Raw genomic sequence first — 24,263 nt, 5'->3', positions numbered from 1 at the left:
TTGATTTTTCCCGGAAATCCACTAGATACGGAAAGAATTGAGTATAAGGTAACAGGATAAAAAGGATTTAAATTAAAGGATTATAAAAGAGGATCATAAAAGGAATATAGTGTATTGAGAAAGGTTAAGGGAACCCAAGTAATAAGATCCCGGGTATGATCCCTCAAACGATAAATGAAAACGAAAGTTAAGCGAACCGTATAACAGATCAGTGGTCATTAGGCAAACAATTAGGAAGTTAATCAAAGAGATTAGTGGGGATGAGGTCACCCAACCAATGAGAAGAGGACAAGGAGGGAAAGATGACATCATAGCATGACATAAGCATGATATGGGAAGGAAGGAAATGTGGTGGAATATTAACCACAAAATCAAGGTTAAATTGGTAATTAACCAAAAACAAACCAAATATTCAACCACCCAAGCCAAACAATTCATTTTTCATCAAAACAAGAACACAAGGCATTTTATTTTCTTCATGCTCTCGGCTTTTTACCATTTCAAAGAGAAAGAAATTCAAAACTCAAGATCAAGGCTTCCTAAATTGGTAAGATAATTCCCTAGTCATCCTTATGCATAGTTATGGCTATATTATGAGTTTAAGCACCCCATTCATTCTCAATCTTCTTCAATAAATCAATGAAGAAGATAATGAATAGTGATTTCAAAGTTTTTAACTTGAATTTTTCTTGTTTTCCTTTAAGATCCAAGCATCCCTAAGACTTCTCAAGGCTTCTTAAGGCTTCCTAGCTACTCCCACCATTTCAAGGAAGGTATATCATCTCCAAACCCTAGATTCCTTTGTATAATAAGATGATTTTGATTGTTATGGTGATATAGTAGCTTAATGCTTGTGGTTTAGAGTTTGGGTTGGAGTGGTAGTGAAATGGAATGGTGAATCTTGTTGTTTTGGTTAAAAGAACCTAAGTATAGTTAAACTCAAGCTTAAGCATAAGTATAAATGTTAATATTGAATTGACTGGGGCTGTTATGATGTGATAAGGATGGACTTTGGTTGTATGAATGGATTGAGGTTGAATTGTGATGGTTTTTGAATGGTTTAAAATTGCGAAATCGCGTAAACATAGCCGTCGTAATGTCCGATTTACTTTAGACTGCTTTTGTTCATAACATTTGGACCCGAGAACTCCCTGCTAGATTATGACCATTTCCATGTTTAGATAGTTCAGGTTACGAGCTTCATTTAGATATGTAGTTCGTTTGATTCCGATGTACGGTTTAGGAGAAACGACCGTTTCAATTAACGGCGTTTCGCGAACGAAACTTTTCCCCTCCCCTTACTTTGAAACATAGGTTAAAGACCTTAAATGACTAATTGGGGTATAAAACAATTATGTTAAGTGGATTAGGCAGTTGGTAAGGTACTCGCGAAAGAATCGCCTTGAAACCCATAATGGTTAAATTATTAAAAATGGTGGAGCCGAGGGTACTCGAGTGACTTAAGAGAATCAGTAAGCGCAAAGCGTGCGTTAGAGTCTAAGTTGGTTAATGTATAGATTTACAAGTGACTTTGGTTTAATTCCAACTTACTTGTTGTTTATAGGTTACCAGACTCGTCCTGAGCCATTCGTAACCCCCAGTCGCTCAGGCAAGTTTTCTACCCGTTATACTGTTGTTGTGATGTATATGTGTATATGCATGATCTTGCGATAAATGCATATTTGTTATTAGCAAATTCTTGCGATATATTGTAGCATGTGATATGGTATATATGCATGCCTGTTTCATATTCTTGGATTATATATATGTTGGTTAAAATGCTTACAGTTGCATAATACCTATGCTAGAGATAAGCAGTATTGAGTTTACCCTTAGTATAGGGGATCAAAAGGTGAACATATTTCTAAACCGGGAGTCGATGTTCCCGAGTATAATATATATATTTTTATATATATATATGTTTATAGTTTTCAAAACTATTAATCGAATAAGGTTTATTCGATAACTTTATTTTATTATTAAATATTATTTCGAATATTCATCCGAGGACTTATGACTCCTTTATTTTATTATTGAATATTATTTCGAATATACATTCGAGGCTTATGACTCCTTTTATTTTATTAATTGAATATTTTTTTTGAATATTCATTTGAGGATGTATGACTCCTTTATTTTATTTAATGAATATTATTTATAATATTCATTCGAGGTATTATGACTCCGCTTATTACTGAAATATATTCTTTATTTTATTAAATAATAAGGTGTCAATAATCAAACTTATTTTCAATTATTCAAATAAAGATAGTACTTTCATATAAGTATATCTTTGGTTATTTAATATCCATTTCAAGTATGAGTTTTAAAACTTCTACTTCGATTATTTTTATAAGAATTATCTTTATGAGAATATTATTTAAATAATAATATTCAGATATTTTCTAATATATCGGGACTGATTTATTTTAATAAATCAGCAGTACTCCAAACATTCTTAAAAATGTTTTCAAGTCTTCAAAATGATTTTTAAAGTTAGAGTGGACCCCAAAACTCATTTTATTTATATTTAAGATCTTCCTTTCAAAGGGGATTTAAATACTCGCTCAAAACCTGGGGGATCCAGCTCTGTGGTGCATTTTACATTCGCAACGTGGTTTCTGTTTTGAGAAAACAAATGAATTGATTACTTACCCAACGTTCGGGAAGTAAGCCCATCTAATTGAGTCGGCATAAGCGACAGGCCGGGGTACGGTCTATCAAAGTGTAAGTGGCTGGGTGGCAGTCCATCAACGCGTAAGAGGCCGGGTGGCGGTCCAGCACAAGGTCCTTATGTGGCCAGGGTGATGACCGGTCGGGGATTCATCCATCTACTAGTAGAAAAGGTTACTTATTGGTATCTTTACCTGATCAGCAAGATATCAGGTTTATGCCAAAATTTCTTTTCTTTCAAAATTCATTGGATATTGCAACTCTGTTCATACTTTACATGACAGAGGTTTTCAGGAAATGTATGAGAGATATATATAGGTGTACATATATATCGGGACTTAATGAAGTATCTTGTAACTTCATTTCATTCAATAATATTTCAAAGATTGAATCTATTCAAGTATTATCTTGTAGTCTCATCTATGTGATGAACTTTTGAACTAATTATAACTTGAACGGTGGTAGTTCAAGTAGTATTTGGAAAAGATATAAGTATATTGGAGTATCTTGTAACTTCATCTTTTAAATTTATATCTAGTAAATGATTATCTTATGCATGACAAAGATTTTCAGAAAAATGTTGAGACAAGGTTAGATATATGAGATCACCTTGCAACGGTATTTTTATACAGTTATACACTGGAACTCTGTGTGTATTATTCATGGAAGAAGACTTCCAATATTTTGAAAAGTATATATATATATACTGAATATTTTGCGACTTCATCGCATTAAGATATCAACTTGGTTCATTTCTTTTGACCAAGACTTTCTTGAGTACTATGAGAAGGCTCATATATAGTTAATCATTATACATATTATTTTGGTGGGCTTGCTGCTCACCCTTGCTTTCTTCTTTCATCACACAACAACAGATAGAAAAGATGAATAGGACCAAGCTCCCAATTCGCGAGCGGATAGGAAACGTTCCGCAGTTTCCTATAGGCGTTGATGTCGCTGTAGCTGAGGTAGGAACTACCAATAGGCTAGGCTTTCAACTTTTGATGTACCAGACTTATGTATCTTTATCAATTGTAATAATGGCAAAGAAATGTAAATTTATTCAGAAAACCTTTTAAGGTGTATTGGCAGATAATTGTGGAATAAAATGACTTGTGATTATTTTTGGATGTTCATCTCTGAGACTATAAGGTGTGGTGTGTGTGTTTATTGTGGGTTCACAGTACAGGGTAGTTGATTAATTATTAAGATTGGGTGTTATTAAGGGAAATGGAACTCGTGACAACCCGAATCCCCGACCCCGGATTTGGGGGTGTTACAGAAGTGGTATCAGAGCTAAGCGTTATAAAACTCAGAGATGATGTGACGTTAAGATAATAAGTTCATTAAGATAATAAGAACTCTTGCCAAGTTCATAGTCGGGCTACCTAACGTAGTACTGACAGTTAAAACCCTTATGGGAACCCTTATAAATATAGTGATAGAAGCGTAGTTCGTTATCGTAGATGGTAGTGAGACTCCGAACCCTGAGGTTGAGGAGCAACAATGCGATGATGTTTTATTACTTATTGGAGATCAGATTATGGATCTGATAGAGCGTCCTAACGCGAGATCGGATGATGTTCATATTGAGGATGTAGCGGTTGAGGATGTTGTCCTAGAAGGGATAGTTGCTGAGGAGGATCCCATGGAGGATCCTGACAAGAATGAATAAAGGACCACTGATGAATTGATGACCATGGTTAGGTCAACTACCAGAGGTAGGATTGGTTGGTCACTACCAGAGGTTCGTTCAAGTTTGTAAGGATAGTAGCCCCTTTAACGCGGCTTACTCGTAAGACTGAGAAGTTCGAATGGACAGAGAAATACGAGAACAACTTTCAAGAATTGAAGCAAAGATTGGTGATGGCCCCTATGTTGGCATTGCCGGATGGAAAAAGGAGATTTTGTGGTTTGTATTGACGCTTCACATTAGGAATTAGGGTGCTCTTATACAGCACAACAAGGTACTCGCGTACGCATCAAGACAATTAAGGGAATATAAAATTCGATATCCCCACCCATGAGCTTGGGCTCGTGGCAATAGTTTTTCCCTAAAGATTGGAGGCACTACTTGTATGGAGAAAAGTGCGAGATTTACACAAGCCATAAGTGCTCTAGTACATTTTCACGTACAAAGAGCTCAACATACGCCAGAGGAGGCGGTTAGAGCTAATCAAGAATTATGATTGGGAGATTCTTTATCATTCGGGGAAAACCAATATGGTGGCTGATGCCTTAGTAAAAAGGAGAGACTCAAGATGATAATGTCTTTTGGAGAGTTATAAGTGATTATGAGAAAATGGAAATAGAAGTGAAGGTAACCGGAGCCGGTACCGAAAAGCTGTTTGAGATTGCAATACAGTTCAAATTATTGGAAAAGAACAGATTGTGCCAGAAAAAGTGATGAATGAAGGCAGAGAGCCAACAAATAGATAAGAGATTAATACCGAGAAAGATGATAAGGGAATAATGAGGTATTCCTACAGAATTTGGGTTCCAAATGTTCAAGAGCTTAAGGATGAGATCTTAGATGAAAGCTAGTTTGAGGAATAAGATTTAGAGCAAACCCTGAACGTGATAGTCAGGGAGGTCGCCATCAAGATAGAAGGAACCCATAACATAATAAAGTGGAAAATGAGGATTTAAAATATGTAGGATGACCCCGATTATGGGGAGGATGAGAAAACATTTCATATTGAGAAAACAGAAGTCGAGCAAGATAGGGAGAACCAGGACGGTACTCCTATGGGGCAATTCATGGACCTGTCTAAAAAGAACTTAGACTATTATCCCCAACCACCACCCTGAGGAAATAATGCGGTGAGAAATTCTTTCAGGGCCTTTAAGTCGCTAAGCCCTTAGAGTTCCAAGGAACAAGCTAAACCAGTCGAGGCAAGAACCTCGCTAAAGGAAATATAGGAATCATTTGAGATTCTAAATGATGGACGAATCACAAAAGACTGTTTTATCACTTACCCTCCTAAGAGAGAGGCCACCCGCTGGTGAAAGACCAAGAAAGGCACGGAGCCAGAGGTTAGAATAAACTGATTAAAGTTCAGTCAATTGTTTTCGGGAAAGTAATTCCCAAAGATAAGGAGATAGTGTAAAAGCGTTGGAGCTAGAACAAAAGCGGATGGGTGTGATGAATTATGAATCTAAGTTGTAAAAGTTATCAAGATTCGTTCTGAGGACACGAATCCAGAATGACGGGATGTTTGAAATCAATGCTTATGTTATGTTGGTTCATGAAATAATGATAAGAGAAAGGGAAATAAAAAGAAACTGAAGAGGAAAGGAATATTAAGGCAATAGAGTTTGAGGAATGATAAGCGAGTTGGGTATGAGGAAACCCTAAAGACTCGTAGCTATAGAAATAGAAAGGTATGCATTCGACAGGATGAGGGTGATTCACCATGGGTTAAAATTGATGGGTGAAGGCATAAGAGATACATATATTTTATCCCCTGTAAGTTGGGAGGATTCGAGGAAACCTTGAGATAATTCGAAGGATAAATAATGAGACGCAGATAGACTGAGGAGACAAGAAAGTAAGAAATAATGAAAATTGGATGAAGGAAGTGACCTTCAAGAATGTGAAGTGTAAGACCGGTGGCTCGATACCCAGAAAGGGAGACGCCAGGTATGAAAGATATCCCAACATTGAGGTGACTGTTGAGATGAACAACAAAAGTAAATAAGGAATTATTAAGAAGAGGTTCACGTTGAACACGACCAATATCTTCCAGAACATCCTTGTTATCGTTACCAAATTAGGCAAGAAAAGCGGATAACCGTTGTTATCTTTTGGAGGCCATATTGATTGACCTCATTTTGAATACATGTGTTATTGTGAAAATTAGGCATATACTATCGAGGTGGGAATGATTGAATAAGACACCCTTATCAGGGATATATGACTTGATTTATCCATGGAAGGATGCATGTACCTTTTCAAAGGTGGCATTAAAGATAGAATATCGGTAACTTAAAATGAATCCTAGGGGAATGCATAAAGGTTGGCATTTCACCCTTAATAGGGATAGTATGAGTTTTGACAGTATGAATTGGAAAGGATTAAGGTAATAACAACCTTTAAGTATCAGTGGGGAAATTTTTCAGAAACATATAGACAATGGTTCTAGTATTAATAAATGGTATCTTGATATGCCCTGTATCTAGGGAATACAGGAGGAACGATTCAAGGATAACCTTAGAGGTTTTACAAGGAGAAAGGTAATATTCAAAATTCTCAATAATAGAAATGTTGATAAAGGAAATGTGACGTAATTATAATGATGCAAAGTGGGGCACGTGTTAAACCACGAGAAAGTATGGATCGAACCAGTAATGGTCGAAATTATTCAGGGCAATTAGGACTTAAGATAAAAGATGTTCTAAGTATGATTGAGAGTCAGTCGTGACAGTGATTAACCTCTAAAGACTGAGGCAATAACTTATGGAAAAATGGTGATATTTTTTTTTACTCATCAGATTTTAAGGAAAACATCTTCACATAAGCTGTGATTGAAATGAGGTAGAAAATTTATTTGGAGGTGGTTAAAATGACATTGACTGTAAGGAAATTTTACTATCAGGAAAGGCCAAAGAGGTGGCCGACACCTTAAAGGTAAGAGGATAATTATAGGCGCTTGTGCCAAAGGAATACAGTGATGATGGTTAAAGCTGTGAAGGTTGTATTATGGTTTCGAAGATTGACATTCCTTCTGATGACTGTGCAATACCCAACCATAATAGTAGTTTGGTAAAGATTTAATTCATGTAATCTCCGTGAGCGAGCTATCTATCTTAGAAGGTCCTATCTTGAGAATAATCCAGGACCATGTTTCAAAAAGGACTAGACGAACCTTTGAGTTAAGTCTTTAATTGAAGGCATATGATTAAGAATGGTATTAAACTTCTATCGTTGCTTTGATTGAAACTCTTCTGCAATTTTATCTGCTTCATGTCATGTATGTATGTGAGGATCAGGAGTGTTCTTCATGAATCATGAATGGTGATTATGTTACCTCCTTAGAAGGATTTGATACGACATGTATGGACTTCGTATGGTTAGATATTAAGATTTTATGGGACGTGAATGACGACAGTAGATCAGTAGTGGACCATAGTAATGCAACAATGATTCTGCGAGTAATGAGCTTGTTACAACCGTAAGAGTTGTATTGGAATGGATATTGAGATTGAGTACCATTAATCGGGTCATGGTAGTGTATAAGTTATCATTGATAGACTAATTAAGTCGAGTATCTACCTATTGAATATTTATTCCTTCTTATCAATAGAGAGTCGTATTACTATATGAGGAAGGTTGTGGTGCAAGCATAGAATTCTGGTAACGATGATGTCTAGAATGAGATCCCAGATTCGATTTTCGATATCGAGGGAGTTTTAAAGGTGATTGTGTATAAGCTCGAGGAAGAGCATGGGTCCATAGAACGATGGACGGAATAGCAAAAATATTTAGGCATGTGAAATGCGATGCGATAATACTTGATATATATACACATATGTTTTATTCTCCTATGACAACCCTCTATAGTTCAGAGGTAGATTCCAAGCCAGATATTTTGTGGAAGTATATTTTTTTATATATATACAATTCTCTTTAATTCGTTCTTTTCTCTCATTTTCATTTCATGTAAGTTGAGAAGAACAACCCTTCCAGAAGGGGAGGTATTGTCGAATGACTATTTATTTGTGTGATAGAAGCCTAGTAGGATACCACATGTTGTTTAATTGCTTGTCAAGTACTAAAGGCTGGCCACCTTCTGTACTAACTATGCAATGTAACAAGTGTTCATGATCATAGTGATCTCTCAATGAATTCTTTTACTTCTATATGGTGGACCAAGCTTTCAAAGATAGAAGCAGCTAGAAAGGAGTAGTACCAGTATGGTGGTATTCCGAATCTAACACATTCGTGATACTAAGGTTGACGTGGTTATTAAAAGGTTATAGAACGCTAACGAGCAAAAGTATAACCAGTATAGTATTATGTACGGAAGATAGTAATGACTACGAACTGGAAAAGAATGGGTATTGAGAAGCAAAAGCTATAATGCTAGAAGCTATGATGAGAGTCTGTGCAATAGACTTGAAAGAATTTGAAATGATCACTTAACGTGGATTGAGTTTTCTTATGAAAATAGATCATATGTCATTATCGAGATGTCGCCTTATAAGATCCTTGAGGGAAGACAATGTCGATCTCCTTTATGATATGATTATGTTGCAGAGCGCAAGATGCTTAGACCAGCAGTGGTCCAAAGGACCAAGGATATAATAGATTTAATTAGAGGACGGCTGGTAGTAGCCCAAGATGGGCACACGAAGTATGTTGATTTGATATGAAAGGACAAGGAATAGGAAGTAGGGGACCTAGTGCTGTTATAGGTATTCCCTTGGAAAGGATGGATGAGGTTCGGAAAGAAAAGAAAGCTAAGCCCACGAATTGTTGGACCCTTTGAGGTATTAAGACGTACTGGGAAGTTAGCATATGAGCTAGCCCTACCCCCGAACATGTACCAAGTTCATAACGTGTTCCACGTATCAATATTAAGGAAGTATAATTCGGATGCCAGACAAATAAGGGCATATGAGCGCATAGACATGCAACACGACGTAACCTATATGGAGCAACCATGAAGGGTTATAGATTGAAAAAAAAACAAGTGCTTAGGAGAAGGGTTATCAAACTATTCAGAGTTTGATGGAAGAACCACAATGTGGGAAAATTTACTTGAGAGTTAGAAAGTGCAATGCTAAGAGAGTATCCCTATTCATTTTATATCTGATTCCGGGACGGAATCCTTTTAAGGAGGGGGGACTGTAATAACCCCAATTTTTGGAAATTTTTGAAACCCTTATGAATAGTGATTTTGCAGATTATGCTGAATGAGAAAACTTTTCATGCCACACTATATAGGGGTTCTGTTATGGATATTCTGAGATTTTATTAGTACTCTATATGGTATATAAGTGTATGTAAAGATCATCAGAATCCAATTCCGAACACTTTGATTTTTCCCGGAAATCCACTAGATACGGAAAGAATTGAGTATAAGGTAACAGGATAAAAAGGATTTAAATTAAAGGATTATAAGAGAGGATCATAAAAGGAATATAGTGTATTGAGAAAGGTTAAGGGAACCCAAGTAATAAGATCCCGGGTATGATCCCTCAAACGATAAACGAAAACGAAAGTTAAGCGAACCGTATAACAGATCAGCGGTCATTAGGCAAACAATTAGGAAGTTAATCAAAGAGATTAGTGGGGATGAGGTCACCCAACCAATGAGAAGAGGACAAGGAGGGAAAGATGACATCATAGCATGACATAAGCATGACATGGGAAGGAAGGAAATGTGGTGGAATATTAACCACACAAAATCAAGGTTAAATTGGTAATTAACCAAAAACAAATCAAATATTCAACCACCCAAGCCAAACAATTCATTTTTCATCAAAACAAGAACACAGGGCATTTTATTTTCTTCATGCTCTCGGCTTTTTACCATTTCAAAGAGAAAGAAATTCAAAACTCAAGATCAAGGCTTCCTAAATTGGTAAGATAATTCCCTAGTCATCCTTATGCATAGTTATGGCTATATTATGAGTTTAAGCACCCCATTCATTCTCAATCTTCTTCAATAAATCAATGAAGAAGACAATGAATAGTGATTTCAAAGTTTTGAACTTGAATTTTTCTTGTTTTCCTTTAAGATCCAAGCATCCCTAAGACTTCTCAAGGCTTCTTAAGGCTTCCTAGCTACTCCCACCATTTCAAGGAAGGTATATCATCTCCAAACCCTAGATTCCTTTGTATAATAAGATGATTTTGATTGTTATGGTGATATAGTAGCTTAATGCTTGTGGTTTAGAGTTTGGGTTGGAGTGGTAGTGAAATGGAATGGTGAATCTTGTTGTTTTGGTTAAAAGAACCTAAGTATAGTTAAACTCAAGCTTAAGCATAAGTATAAATGTTAATATTGAATTGATTGGGGCTGTTATGATGTGACAAGGATGGACTTTGGTTGTATGAATGGATTGAGGTTGAATTGTGATGGTTTTTCAATGGTTTAAAATTGGGAAATCGCGTAAACATAGCCGTCGTAATGTCCGATTTACTTTAGACTGCTTTTGTTCATAACATTTGGACCCGAGAACTCCCTGCTAGATTATGACCATTTCCATGTTTAGATAGTTCAGGTTACGAGCTTCGTTTTGATATGTAGTTCATTTGATTCCGATGTACGATTTAGGAGAAACGACTGTTTCAAGTAACGGCGTTTCGCGAACGAACCTTTTCCCCTCGCCTTACTTTGAAACATATGTTAAAGACTTTAAAGGACTAATTGGGGTATGAAACAATTATTTTAAGTGGATTAGGCAGTTGGTAAGGTACTCGCGAAAGAATCACCTTAAAACCCGTAATGGTTAAATTATTAAAAATGGTGGAGCCGAGGGTACTCGAGTGACTTAAGAGAATCAGTAAGCGCAAAGCGAGCGTTAGAGTCTAAGTTGGTTAAAGTATAGATTTACAAGTGACTTTGGTTTAATTCCAACTTACTTGTTGTTTATAGGTTACCAGACTCGTCCCGAGCCATTCGTAACCCCCAGTCGCTCAGGCAAGTTTTCTACCCGTTATACTGTTGTTGTGATGTATATGTGTATATGCATGATCTTGCGATAAATGCATATTTGTTATTAGCAAATTCTTGCGATATATTGTAGCATGTGATATGGTATATATGCATGCCTGTTTCATATTCTTGGATTATATATCTGTTGGTTAAAATGCTTACAGTTGCATAATACCTATGCTAGAGATAAGCGGTATTGAGTTTACCCTTAGTATAGGGGATCAAAAGGTGAACATATTTCTAAACCGGGAGTCGATGTTCCCGAGTATAATATATATATTTTTATATATATATGGTTATAGTTTTCAAAACTATTAATCGAATAAGGTTTATTCGATAACTTTATTTTATTATTGAATATTATTTCGAATATTCATCCGAGGACTTATGACTCCTTTATTTTATTATTGAATATTATTTCGAATATTCATTCGAGGCTTATGACTCCTTTTATTTTATTAATTGAATATTTTTTTGAATATTCATTTGAGGATGTATGACTCCTTTATTTTATTTAATGAATATTATTTATAATATTCATTCGAGGTATTATGACTCCGCTTATTACTGAAATATATTCTTTATTTTATTAAAGAATAAGGTGTCAATAATCAAACTTATTTTCGATTATTCAAATAAAGATAGTACTTTCATATAAGTATATCTTTGGTTATTTAATATCCATTTCAAGTATGAGTTTTAAAACTTCTACTTCGATTATTTTTATAAGGATTATCTTTATGAGAATATTATTTAAATAATAATATTCAGATATTTTCTAATATATCGGGACTGATTTATTTTAATAAATCAGCAGTACTCCAAACATTCTTAAAAATGTTTTCAAGTCTTCAAAATAATTTTTAAAGTTAGAGTGGACCCCAAAACTCATTTTATTTATATTTAAGATCTTCCTTTCAAAGGGGATTTAAATACTCGCTCCAACCTGGGGGATCCAGCTCTGTGGTGCATTTTACATTCGCAACGTGGTTGCTGTTTTGAGAAAACAAATAAATTGATTACTTACCCAACGTTCGGGAAGTAAGCCCATCTAATTGAGTCGGCATAAGCGACAGGCCGGGGTACGGTCTATCAAAGTGTAAGTGGCTGGGTGGCAGTTCATCAACGCGTAAGAGGCCGGGTGGTGGTCCAGCACAAGGTCCTTATGTGGCCAGGGTGATGACCGGTGGGGGATTCATCCATCTACTAGTAGAAAAGGTTACTTATTGGTATCTTTGCCTGATCAGCAAGATATCAGGTTTATGCCAAAATTTCTTTTCTTTCCAAATTCATTGGATATTGCAACTCTGTTCATACTTTACATGACAGAGGTTTTCAGGAAATGTATGAGAGATATAAATAGGTGTACATATATATCGGGAGTTAATGAAGTATCTTGTAACTTCATTTCATTCAATAATATTTCAAAGATTGAATTTATTCAAGTATTATCTTGTAGTCTCATCTATGTGATGAACTTTTGAACTAATTATAACTTGAACGGTGGTAGTTCAAGTAGTATTTAGAAAAGATATAAGTATATTGGAGGAGCTTGTAACTTCATCTTTTAAACATATATCTAGTAAATGATTATCTTATTCATGACAAAGATTTTCAGAAAAACGTTGAGACAAGGTTAGATATATGAGATCACCTTGCAACGGTATTTTTATACAATTATACACTGGAACTCTGTGTGTATTATGCATGGAAGAGGACTTCCAATATTTTGAAAAGTATATATATATATATATACTGAATATTTTGCGACTTTATCGCATTAAGATATCAACTTGGTTCATTTCTTTTGACCAAGACTTTCATGGGTACTATGAGAAGGCTCATATATAGTTAATCATTATACATATTATTTTGGTGGGCTTGCTGCTCACCCTTGCTTTCTTCTTTCATCACACAAAAACAGATAGAAAAGATGAACAGGACCAAGCTCCCAATTCGCGAGCGGATAGGAAACGTTCTGCAGTTTCCTATAGGCGTTGATGTCGCTGTAGCTGAGGTAGGAACTACCAATAGGCTAGGCTTTCAACTTTTGATGTACCAGACTTATGTATCTTTATCAATTGTAATAATGGCAAAGAAATGTAAATTTATTCAGAAAACCTTTTAAGGTGTATTGGCAGATAATTGTGGAATAAAATGACTTGTGATTATTTTTGGATGTTCATCTCTGAGACTATAACGTGTGGTGTATGTGTTTATTGTGGGGTCACAGTACAGAGTAGTTGATTAATTATTAAGATTGGGTGTTATTAAGGGAAATGGAACTCGTGACAACCCGGATCCCCGACCCCGGATTTGGGGGTGTTACATTTAGAGTGCATGAATTCTACCCAAGTGTATCTTGAGAAATCATCCACCATCATAAGTGCATATTTGTTCCTTGAAATTGATAAGACATTTACTGGCCCAAACAACTCCATGTGAATAAGCTACAATGGTGCACTTATAGAATTCACAGTTTTTGACTTGTGACTTGATCTCTTCATTTTTCCTTTCTGACAAGCTTCACAGACTTCAACTTGAGCAAACTCCAGATTAGGCATGTCTCTTACTAACTCCTTTTTAACCAAGGTGTTAATTGCCTTAAAATTCAAGTGAGACAACTTCTTATGCCATAGCTTGCTTTGTTCTTCTGATGTCTTGGTATAGAAGCAACAAATACCATCCTTATTTGTTGAGTCCAAGTCTGCAACAAACAAGCTTCCTTTTCTTGCTCCTTTCAGAGCAACTTCACCAGTTTTCTTGCTGATAAAAGTGCATTCTTCTTTGTTGAATAAAACTTCAAAGCCTTTTTCTGTAAATTGGCTAACACTTAGAAGATTCACCTCAAGATCAGCTACCAGTGCTACATCATCAATGACAACATTTCCAAAGATAATCTTGCCATATCCCATTGTGAATCCTTTTCTGTTGTCTCCAAAGGTCACCAAACTCCTCAAATTGTGATAGCAGGGCCTTATTACCTGTCATATGTCTGGAACAACCACTGTCTATGATCCATATGACCTTCTTCATTTTGCCCTACACATAATGAGTTTTAAGTGTGTTTAGCAACCCAAGCAGTGTTGGATATTTTCTTCTTGTTAATTGATTTAACAAAAGTAGAATGAGTTGTTTCAGATAAAATAAAATTTAATGACTGTTGTGCATTTTCCCTATCTTCTGTAGACCCAATTTTTGTTTCTTTAAGGTCTACTCTCAGTTTGTGGCAGCTTTTCATCACTTTCAAGTTGCAAGGAATGCAATCAAACTTGTCACAGAATGAGTAGGGATTATTTGCATCTGCTTCATTGTATTTGCAGGCTCCTTCAGCTCGCTTGCTAACAACCTTTTTGCAAAGGTGAGTTAGGTGATTCACAGAGCCACATTTTTCACATTTCTTTCTTGGAGCATCTGCAACATAAGCAAAATTATTGCTTCTGTTTATCCCAATTTCCCATTTATATTTTTCTTCTTCTTTCTTGCATCTTCAGTTTTGGTTTCTTTGACAGGTGTCTTGGAACCTTGGTTATCCATGAGCTTCTCTTCAGCTTTGAGAGATTGAGTTGCTTCTACATCTTTCTTCTCATTGTCTTCATCAGCAATTTCTTACTTGATAATTAACTCTTCTTCACTGTAGTTAACTTCACATGCCTTGAACATAGGTGAATCAACCTTTTTCAGGATTGTTGGAACATATTAATTTTCTGTTGCTTTCCTTTTGTCACCTATATTTTTCTTCTTGTTGTTCAAGGCATTATAATCAAGACCAATAGCAATATTTGCACATGGCTTATTTTTCTCATGGTATTGTCCAACTAACTCAGATGCATTCTTGAAGGACTTCAATTTAACTTCATTATTTTTAAACTTCTCCCTTAACACTGCTTCAATCTCACTTGCATACTTGAGCTTGTTCTTCAGATATGCATTCTCTTGTCTCACATCTTTAAGCTCTACCAATAATAATTCAGCTTCTTGTTTCTCATTTTCAAGCTCCTCATTTATCTTTGTCAGTATGCTAACTTCTTCATTAGCAGCAACCATACTTGTATGAATGTCAAACATTTATGTGCTCAACTTCTCTACAGTTTCCTTATATTGAATCACATTTAAATGAATGGTAGTGAGAGTTGGTACCTGTGATTTTGATGAGTATGAATCTCCTTGCTTCAAGGCCATTAGTGCATAATTTCCAACTTCCTCATCTTCATCATTATCAGAATCATCCCAACTTTTTCCCTTTATAATATAAGCTTTGCTTTGTAGTTTCTTCAGAAGAGCTTCATACTTTGCTTCCAATTCAAGCTAAGCTTTTTCTTTATTTGCTTTCTTGGATTTCCTGCATTCTGTAGCAAAATGGCCTAGTTCATCACAATTGAAGCACCTTATCTTTGATCTGTCAACAGATCCAGTTTTGTAACCATTCTTGCTATCAGATGTGTACTTCCATTTTCCTTTCCAGTTGCTGTTATTTTTGAATGATTGTCCTTTACCCTTGAAGAATTAGAGAACTTTCTTGCCATATAGGCCATTGATTGATCAAGCTCATCAAGTTCATCCAGGATGTAGAACTCATCTTCTTCCAATTCCAGAATGACTTGTTCCTGTGAATCATTGTTTCTTTGCTCACTTGTTGAAGCAACTGGAGTCTGGAATCTTGGCTCATCATTAGAGGTCTGACCTTCATTGACAATTAAAGCACTTGAACCATCCATAATATGCCCTTTACCAGTTCTTAATGATTTCCTTTGAATCGTCTCTAATTCATATGTTTTTAAGATTCCATACAGAACTTTCAGAGTTATTTTGCTCAAGTCTCTTCTCTGATTGCTGAAATTTTCTGTTCCAAATGATCAGGAAATGATCAGGAAGTGTAAGAAAAAATTTTAGATTCACTTCTTCAGCTTCATAGTATTTCTCATAGAGCTGCAAGTCATTTATCAGCTTATTAAACCTTTCAAACACATCAGTGATACTTTCATTTGGCTTAGCCATGAAACCCTCATCTTGTGAAATCAGTATCCTTCTTTGATTAGATCTAACTTCCTCAGTTCCCCCACAGAGTATTTCAATCTTTTCCCAGATTTGCTTAGCAGTGTCACAGTTCACAATGTTGTTATACATTACATTATCAAGTGACTCTATCAATATCAGCTGTAGGTCACTATCCAGGGAAACTTTCTCTTTCTCAGGCTTAGTGTACTCAGAAGGATCTTTTGGAGCATAATAAGCTGGAATGACTATATCACCATATGTAGATTCCTCAACTCTTACCATAGGAGTGAAGGGCCCATTTTTTAGAATCTGAATGTAGAGTGGATTAGCCATCCTGATAAACAACAACATTTTCTTTTATCAAAGAGTGTAGTTAGCTTTGTCAAAAGTAGGAATTTTGATGCTACTAATTTTCTGTATATTCATACTTCCAATATCTTGAATCTGTTTACTTTCAGATTTTGCTCTAATGAATTACACACGGGGGGGGGGGGGTGAATGTGTTTTTTTGTTTTTATGCTTTTCTTGAATCTTTTATGGTCATGAACAAAGTAAATCAAATCTTGTAGTGACATGTGTTAAGACTGAATTTAAACATGCAACAATGACTAACACAGATCTTTCAAAACTCACTTAGTTTTATATTAAAATTAAGAATGTTTTGCTACAAAATTTCTAGGCTCTTTGTTGATAAAGATCTTAGCTTCAATCTTAAGAGAATACAAGAATTTCTGATCTAATTATTACCACTTACGAAACACCAGTGTTAAATTTATATCACAATTAACTAATGGTTAACACAGTGTACACTAAGAGATGCTATTCACTTTAGTAAACTGTCACTTATCATTTCCATTTTAGGAAAAGGACATTTTCCATTTCTGGCTTAGCATATATTTGCATACTATGTTAACTTTGATCTTCCTTTGTCAGTTAATCTTTACCCTTGATCTTGCACACTCTTTAAGCTGCTTTTTGTAGACTTGTCAATCCAACTGGTTGGATTATATGTTGATTGTTAATCTTGGATATTAAACTGGTCTGCAATTTGTACTTTGAGATTTTACCTCGAGATCTCCAGTTAGGCATATAGAGGACTTGACATATCGATACGTATATTGGCTTATCGAGATCTCTAACACTTTATAGTTGATTTGACTTGTAGAGGTCTCTGAGTTCTCTATAATAGAATTTAGTTTATCGAGATCTCTCATCTTCATATCTTCACTTTGGCTTATCGATATCTCTGAGTTCTCTAGTGACTTATTGACTTATCGATAACTCAGAGTTCTCTAGTCAAATTTGACTTGTCGATAACTCAGAGTTCTCTAGTGATATTTGGCTTGTTGATATCTCTGAGTTCTCTAGTGAAATTTGAATTATCGATAACTCAGAGTTCTCTAATGAATGTTGTGTTAGATATATTTGATAATGTCATGGCTAATATGTTTTATGTTTAGATTTCAGATCTTATTTGAACAGAACAAATCAGTACTTAACTGATCAGTACTTATACTGGAAGTCAGAACTTAAGGGATATCGGTACTTATGTTATCAGGAGATAGATATCAGAACTTAAGTGCTGAAGGACGATCAGATAAGGACAGTAGCTGATTAAAGTTAAGAAGATCAAGATAAACATAAGAAGAGATATGCATGAAGAAGGAATTTTGTGAAGAATGGAATACTTGGAATAGAAGATATCTGATTGATATATTTTAGGAAGCAGAATTATATTCCATATCAATTAGTGAATATCTTGTAACTGTGTAGTATATAAACACAGAAATAGAGTTTACACAAGAGGTGTTATCATTATCGAGAATATTATTTAATATAACTCTAGTAGCTCTCGTGATAATTTGTTCATCACTGAGAGATAACAGTTCCAGATTGTAACAGAGTTTATTTGTTAAATAAAGTTTGTTTTCTGTTACATAAGTTCTTGAAGTTTGATTTGATTGTAATAAACACTGTATTTAACCCCTCTACAGTGAAAGTGTGACCTAACAAGTGGTATCAGAGCTATCTGTTAACACACATACAGTTAAAGATCCAAACACAATCATGTCTGACACAGAAACTCCAACTAAGCCTACCAAAACTGAGGAATCATCAAAGACATCAACTCAGAGTCGATATGAGACTATCAGAGTTCCCATATTGAGACCATCTGAATATCCCATATGGAAGGTAAGGATGACCATGTTTCTGGAAGCAACAGATCCAGAATACCTTGATAGAATCAGGGAAGGGCCTCACAAACCTACCAAGCTCGCTGTTGTAGTTCCAGGTGAAGCAGCAATGACCGTACCAAAGGAAAAGAATGATTACACTGCTGAAGATATAGCATCTATTGCTAAGGATGCCAAGGTACGTCACTTATTGCATAGTGCCATTGATAATGTAATGTCAAACAGGGTAATCAACTGCAAGACTGCTAAGGAGATATGGGATGCACTAGAGACAAGGTGTCAAGGAACTGAAACAGTTAAGAAGAACAGGAAGACAATACTCACTCAAGAGTATGAACACTTTGACTCTAGGACTAATGAGTCATTGACTGATGTATATGATAGATTTGTCAAACTCTTGAATGACTTGTCATTAGTAAATAAGGAGTATGATCTTGAAGATACAAACCTCAAATTCCTGTTAGCTCTTCCTGAATGTTGGGATTTGAAGGCAACAACAATAAGAGACAACTACAATCTTGATGAAACAACTCTTGATGAAATCTATGGAATGCTCAAGACTCATGAACTTGAGATGGAACAAAGAAGCAAGAGGAAAGGAGGAAAGTCAAGAACGGTTGCTCTCAAGGCTGAAGAGGAATCCCCCAAACCATCTTCCTCAAAGAAAGGCAAGGATAAAGCTCTTATCATAAAATCTGATACTGAGTCATCAAGTTCTGAGAGTGATGATGACTCAGATTCTGAAAGCCTGCCTGAAACTGATGCTGATGAGGAGATGATGAAGCTGTGTGCTCTTATGGTGAAAGGAATCACAAAGATTGCATACAGGAAGTTCAGGAAGGGAAAGAAGTTTTCCAGCAAAGGCATAAGTTCTGACAAGAAGAATTTCAGAAGATCTGAAGGAAGAGGAGGAAAGTCTGACAGAGGAGATTACGCAAATGTTAAATGTTATAATTGTGGTGAGAAAGGCCACATATCTCCTGATTGCAAGAAGACCAAGAATGACAAAGGCAAAGCTCTTGTTACAAAGCAGAAAAGCTGGACAGACACTTCAGACTCTGAAAGTGAGGAGAACTATGCATTGATGGCAAATGCTGATAAATCAAATTCTGAGAGCAGTTCTGAAGCTGCTGAAACAAAGGTACCTCAGACTACTTATGCTTTTCATACTGATGATATTAATGAGTTGAGAAGATATCTTAAAACCATGTTTGTTAGTTATAGAGATCAAACTTTAACATGTGAAAGATTAACTTCTGAAAATCTTGCTTTTAGGAAAAGAAATGATTTCTTAGAAAAAGAGCTAGTCATGTTTCATCAAACTCAGAAGGATAGAGATGATGCTTTTTATGTTAGGGATGAATTGCTAAAAATGAATGAATCTCTAAAAACTGAGTTAGAAAAGGAGAGAGAGATTATCAGAACTTGGACTAACTCTGGCAAAACAACTCAAAATTTGCTAAGCAGTGGAAACTGGAAAGAGGGCTTAGGCTATGGAGAAAATAAAGAAGGAACTGTAGAAATTAAGCCTGTTGATGAGCAAAAGCCGAAGTTAAAACCTGTTAAGTTTGTAACTGAAAAATCCGAAAATGAGAAATCAGAAGTTAAAAAGGAATTAGCTTCTGACAAACTAAAACAGGAAAAGACAGCTGAAGTTAACATAGGCTTAATGACAAAGAAGCAGCTTAAGCATAAGCTGAAAGATGTTAAGAATGCAAACAAGGTAAAATCACCTAGGAAAAACAGGAATGGAAAGGAAGGTGTGAATAAAAGCAATAACTATAAATCTGTTCCTGATGCTCCTAGGAAAACATGTTATAACTGTGGAAGTTCTAACCATCTGGCTTCTTTTTGCAGGAAGAATAAGAATATTAACTCCTTATCTACAAAGTCAGGAGTTAAGAGTCAGTCTGTTAGATACAAACCACAAAATCCTTGTTTTCATTGTGGTAGTTTATGGCATTCCATTTATACTTGTAAGGAATATCATAGTTTGTACTATGATTATTATCAAATAAAACCTTCTTTAAAGAAAGTTTATGTTGTTCCTTCTAGTATAAGTTCTGATAAGAAAGCTGTTAACATAAAATCTGATGCTAAATCCGCTGCAAATGTTAACAAACCTAAAAAGGCCAAAGGATCCAAGCAAGTCTGGGTCCTTAAAACTAATAATTAGTGGTCTTTTTGATTGCAGGGCAACAGGAAAAATATTTTAGTTCTGGACAGTGGATGTTCAGGACATATGACTGGTAATAAGGCCCTGCTATCAGACTTTGTGGAGAAAGCTGGCCCAAGTGTTTCTTATGGAGATGGCAACATTGGAAAAACTTTGGGATATGGCAATATCAATCTTGGGAATGTCATTATTAAAGATGTAGCTCTGGTCTCAGGACTTAAACACAACTTACTGAGTATAAGTCAAATCTGTGACAGAGGTTATCATGTTGATTTCTTTGCAGAACATTGTGAGATAGTTAGTAAATCTAAAGGAAAAATTGTTCTGAAGGGATTCAGGCGTGGTAACATTTATGAAGCTAAGCTTTCAACAAGTTCTGATGGTTCTGCAATCTGTTTAGTGAGTAGAGCCTCAACTGAAGAAAGCTGGAATTGGCACAAGAAACTCTCTCATTTAAACTTCAACAAGATAAATGAACTGATCAAGAAAGATCTTGTGAGAGGACTGCCAAAATCAGTGTTTGTTCCTGATGGTCTTTGTGACTCATGTCAGAAGGCTAAACAAAGAAAATCTTCGTTCAAGAGCAAGACTGAATCATCAATTCTTGAGCCTTATTATCTACTTCATGTTGATCTATTTGGTCCAGTGAATGTCATGTCTATTGCAAAGAAGAAATATGCGTTGGTCATAGTAGATGAGTTCACCAGATACACATGGGTGTATTTCTTGCACACAAAAAGTGAAACTGCATCTATCCTGATTGATCATGTCAAACATCTGGATAAATTGATCAAAGATTCTGTGAAAATTTTGAGGAGTGATAATGACACTGAATTCAAGAATTTGATAATGGAAGAGTTCTGCAAAAATCATGGAATAAAGCAGGAATTTTCTGCTCCTGGAACTCCACAGCAAAATGGAGTTGTTGAAAGGAAGAATAGAACTCTAATCGAAGCTGCACGAACAATGCTTGAAGAAGCAAAGCTTCCAACCTATTTCTGGGCTGAAGCTGTGCAGACTGCTTGTTTTACTCAAAATGCAACACTCATTAACAAGCATGGAAAAACACCATATGAGATGGTGAAGAACAAGAAGCCAAATCTCAAATACTTTCATGTATTTGGATGTAAGTGTTTTGTTCTCAAGACTCATCCTGAACAGCTATCCAAGTTTGATCTAAAAGCTGATGAGGGAATCTTTGTAGGATATCCACTTTCTACAAAAGCCTTCAGAGTCTATAATTTGAGAACAAAAGTGGTCATGGAATCTATCAATGTCTCTTTTGATGACAAGAAGATCACTGGACTTGAAGATTGCATTGATCATGATAAGCTGAGATTTGAAAATGAAGATTCATATTCTGATATCTCAAGTCCTGACAGTCTAAGTCCTGATACTGTAAATTCTGATGGATTAAACTCTGATGTTATTGAAACTGTGGTGACTACGTCAAAGGAAGATGCACCAATGCAGGGGGAGCATACTCAAGATATTATCACATCTCAAGAAGCATCAGAACATACATCTGGCTCTTCAAATTCTGATTCATCAAGTTCTGATAAGCCAAGTACTGACAGTGCTGAAAATCTAAATACTGAAGGATCCAACTCAGAGAGCACAGTTTCAGGGGGAGCATCAGAAAATGAAACCGAAGACAGCATGAATCATGGGGGAGCATCCAGTTCTAGAGAAAATCTTCCATCTGCAAGGAAGTGGACAAAATCACATACACCTGATTTAATAATTGGAAGAGGAAGTATATGTTGAACAACCTCCAGGCTTTGTAGATTCCAAACATCCAGATTATGTCTACAAGCTTGATAAAGCACTTTATGGACTTAAGCAAGCTCCTAGAGCATGGTATGAGACTTTAGCTCAGTTTCTTCTGGAAAGTGGATTCAACAGAGGAACTATTGACAAAACATTGTTCTATCTCAACCATGGCAAGGACTTACTTCTGATCCAAATTTATGTTGATGATATTATTTTTGGGTCTCCAAATGACAAACTTTGCAAAAAGTTTGCCAACCTAATGCAGTCAAGATATCAGATGAGTATGATGGGAGAACTTAGTTATTTTCTGGGCCTTCAAGTCAAGCAGAGTGAAGAAGGAACTTTTATTTGTCAATCTAAGTACACCAGAAACTTGCTGAAAAAATTTGGAATGCAAGACTGTTCAAGTGCATCCACTCCCATGGCCACTGCAACAAAACTGGATAAGGATACTGGTAATTCAGTAGATATTACTGATTACAGAGGTATGATTGGCTCACTTCTCTATCTAACTGCTAGTAGACCAGATATCATGTTTGCTACCTGTCTTTGTGCAAGATTTCAAGCAGATCCAAGAGAACCTCACTTAACAGCTGTAAAAAGAATCTTTAAGTATCTTAAAGGAACAGCTGATCTAGGATTATGGTATCCTAGAGAATCAGATTTTAAATTAATAGGTTACTCAGATGCAGATTTTGCAGGTTGCAAAATTGACAGGAAAAGCACAAGTGGTAGCTGCCAATTTCTTGGAGGCAGGTTGGTTTCTTGGTATAGCAAGAAACAAAAGTCAATTTCCACATCAACTGCAGAAGCAGAGTATATTGCTGCAGGAAGCTGTTGTGCACAGATTCTTTGGATGAAGAATCAGTTACTAGATTATGGGTTAACATATTTCAAAATCCCTATTTACTGTGATAATCAAAGTGCTATTGCTATGACAGGTAATCCAGTTCAACACTCTATGACAAAGCACATCAGCATCAGGTACCATTTCATCAGGGAACATGTGGATGAAGGTACAGTGGAATTGCATTTTGTACCCACAGATCAACAAGTAGCAGATATCTTCACAAAACCACTGTGTGAAGCTACCTTTTCAAAATTGGTAAATGAACTTGGAATGATTTCAGGTTCTTTCTCTAAATCTGCTTAAACTTGTTCTATGTTATCAGACTTTATGATCAGTATTTACAGAATTAATCTCTTTGTATATTCTGTGCATTAATTGATAAATGTCTTTAAGTACTGACTGTTGTCTGATATATGTTTCTAAACTCTGATAAGTGATATGTCTGTTTCAGTAACTATTCAATCCTATGAGGATAACTGTGCTAGATACTGACCTACTAGTCTTCAATAAACAAATGATCCCATGAAAGAAGTAATTATTTCTGTGGAAATCTTATGACACAAGCAAATTCTGATAACTGAGCTTAGTTAAGTTTACTTTGTATATCTTATTACTAAGTCACAAATTAGAATAATGCTACTCATCTGTTTAAGTTCTGATTCTAGTAAAACTGCTGAATGTACTAAGTGCTGATAAACCTCACCTATCAAAAGAAAAAAAAAAAAAAAAAAAAAAAGAATCAAAGAATAATATCAGGTACTCCTTTGAGATCTAGAGTAAAAATGTGAAAGGGACGACCCAAGTGCATTGCTGGTATTAAGTAAATATGCATTAGAAAAGCAAAATATTTTCTTGGTGACTTTTCACACTCTATGATTACTGGAGAAATACTCTGATAATAGCATAAATTCTAATAAACAGTCGTGACTCAC

Source organism: Apium graveolens, chromosome 2, assembly GCF_009905375.1.
Source record: "Apium graveolens cultivar Ventura chromosome 2, ASM990537v1, whole genome shotgun sequence".
In the NCBI taxonomy this organism is placed as follows: domain Eukaryota; kingdom Viridiplantae; phylum Streptophyta; class Magnoliopsida; order Apiales; family Apiaceae; genus Apium; species Apium graveolens.
The sequence above is the reverse complement of the archived record's forward strand: the minus strand, read 5'-3'. Positions refer to the sequence as shown.